Source organism: Nicotiana tabacum, chromosome 10 (genome assembly GCF_000715075.1).
Source record: "Nicotiana tabacum cultivar K326 chromosome 10, ASM71507v2, whole genome shotgun sequence".
NCBI classification, from domain to species: Eukaryota; Viridiplantae; Streptophyta; class Magnoliopsida; order Solanales; family Solanaceae; genus Nicotiana; species Nicotiana tabacum.
In genome coordinates this window covers 106,189,889-106,192,974 of record NC_134089.1, presented here as the reverse complement: position 1 = coordinate 106,192,974, position 3,086 = coordinate 106,189,889, and positions in this window count along the sequence as shown.

The window sequence follows — 3,086 nt, the reverse complement described above, 5'->3', positions numbered from 1 at the left end:
TATTAATACATGAAAAGGGGAAAATGTCTTCCCAAATGTACGGGGGAGAAGGAAAAGGTAGTATATGTGCATACCATGATATTTTGCTTCCCATCTGCCACGAGACACAACTAGACACCTACGCTCGTCAAAGGTCGAATGGGTCGCCAGCTTCTGGACCCAGCCAGGCAGATTAGGAACTTCGCCCGACGCCCATGAAATTGTTGTAGAAAAGGAGGAAAACACGATTACTAAACTAACATCCACCATGAGCAAATCTGAGAAAGCACGAGATGCTCCACTCATGCATATAATTCCATTCCTCAGGGAATGACATAAGTTCCATGGGAATAACGTCAGCCATCCGGACCCGGACAAACCAACTAATCCACTCTTGATCTTCTTCTTCCTCATCGTCAACAATGAAGGGCATGGACGAACGGCACCACAAGGTTAGCAGACCTCAATGATGAAAGGACCGGTACATCCTCACAATATGACTGAGCATGAATTCAAGCCCTGCCTTCTCCTCAAAGAACCTCATCATCAGCACTATTCGCCAAAACGACGGATGTATCTGCGCCAAAGAAACCCGATACTTTAAACAGAAATCGAGCACGACCTATCAAGGGGTCCCAATGCAAAAAGGTACAAGTACATGTTCAGGAATCCATCGTTAAGGTCTTTGATACCCTCATCCGGGGGAAGCACCTGTAACGCAACCCCATCTCCCCATCCGCAGTCTCTCCTCACCAACTCAAGATTCTCCTCTCTTATCGAAGACATAGTCTTCAAGGTAAAATCCCGTGGATCCTGAGTGCTAGGAGTGGAACTCTCCCCTCTCTGCCGAGCAGACCCTGATGTAGCAGTCATGGCTATGGCGGGACTAGTGAACTGAAGCAGGAACCTACACAAACACTTGGTGCTAAGGTAACAAAGGACTTGACGCTGAAATAGAAAGATAACTATCTAAAATAGTGGGATCTCCCAAGAAGAGGGAGCAACCCCACATATATGTGGGGAAACAACAACGGTCCGTCTACCCAAGTTAGGCTTCAAAAGGCCAACAACATCATCTCCAATCCCGAGGTGGTACCCGGCCTCGAGGACCTACATCAAAAGGAAGTTAGGCTTCAAAAGGCCAACAACATCATCTCTAGTCCCTAGGTGGTACCCGACCTCGAGGACCTCCATCAAAAGGAAGTTAGGCTTCAGAAAGCCAACAACATCATCTCCAGTTCTAAGGTGGTACCCGGCCTCGAGGACCTTCATCAAGAAGAAAAATAAGCACTTCGAGCTCCGTCCATGAGGGCTCGACCTTGGGACACCGCCTGAATATGGGTAACCCCTCCTCAAGGACCTACCTACAACACCTTAAAAGGTTATCTACATCAAGTTCAAAGTAAATCTCTAGGTGCCTGAAGCTGACTTTCACTCATAGACCACTCTAAAAAAAAATTCAAGGTTTGATGATCTATCTTCATGAGACTCGAGGGTCCTAATGACTCGAGTCTATCAGACTGCTTCAGGTTTGGTCCGAGGAACAACGGTGGGCTCGAAAAGGAGCCATTTCTGTCGATCAAAGACCCAAAGGAATACTCGCACCCGAGTTAGATGTTAACAATCGTCAACAGGGCATACATTCAGAACTCCCACAAATATAAAAGAATAGGACAAGCATTAAAGACAGAAGTCAGGAAAATAGTTTTATATTCATATTCGTAAACATTTGGTTCCTTACATATGATTACAAAAGCCCACAAGGGGTCCTTACACAGAGACAAAGAAGGGAAGGGGTACACACCCATAGTGAAAGCCTAAGGGCCTAGTCTACCCTTGAAAGTTCATCTCCGGTAGCAGCATCTATGAGCGCCACCTCCTTGAGCTCGCATCCTCGAAGGCAACTCCTTCGATCGCCACCTCCTCTAGGTTCCAAGCTCGATCTCGTGGAATAACATCACCGAGGGAGAAGATGAAGAGGAGGAAAGAGGGAGGATGTGAAAGAGGCAAAAAAAAGAGACATAACCCGCCGAAGCCAAAGGTTGAAGATTAGGCCAGCCCCAGCCTCAAGCGGCCTGTTGTGCCATTTTATCCCTTGGGAAAAAACCCAAGGGATGAAGTGCCACACCAGGCCAAGGTAGGAGAGTGAGCAGCGATGTATAGTCCGAACGCTCTCCCAAGCAGCGGTGTAGAGTCCAAACACCCTTCTATATAGAAGGAAGCTGCCTGCCCCTATATCATCATCTCGAGCCAATAAGAACAGTAGTAGCAACAACAACAGCAATGGCAAGACGGTATGATCTCGCTCGACAAGGGGAAGCTCCGACAGAAGGCCACCACACGACTGATGAGAATGCTTCCAAACAATCGTAAAGTCGTGAACTCAAAACATGGTGATTATCAATAAAGAAAGATGGTGAGAAGAAAGTGACGAATGAATGAAGGAAGGCACTTGGATAGAGAGATAACGCTAGAATACCCCCATTTATAGGAGATAATGACACAACCATTAATGCATTTGGAAGACTGACCGGCAGGTACAATTAATGCATTCTTGAAGAATTAAATCGATGGAGGTACTATCACTTTGAAGAACGGGAATCGATAGCGCATTGAATGTCGTAAAAAAGACAAGTCCATGGGATGTCCCGGTTATCGTGAAAACTCATACCATGGGTTGCATCATCGGCATGAAATCATCACAGTAAGACCAATGAGTCGAGGATCATAATCGTTTCCCATCTCTTCGTTCTAGGAAACGCGAAGACTATCTGTATGCGGAGAAATCAGGGGGGCCCAATTTCTTACTATTAGTTCATTTAAGAAGAATACCTCGAGGCCTCGAGGACACGAAGCTGTGACCGAGTTCCCTCCCTAGAGGCTTGTCGAGGCCCGACCTGAAGGGAATGTCGATCGAGGTTAGAGTAAAAATGGGGAATTCCCAAGGCACGCGGTTAAGTCTTACAAAACCAGCATGCCCGGAACTTGTATCAAGGTGTCACGTCTAGCCATCTCATCTCCATACCTTTACAGTTAATGCATTTTATACTATGATGGGATTCCCCTCCTATATAAAGGGGAACCTTACAATTTTGTAAGGGCCTGCT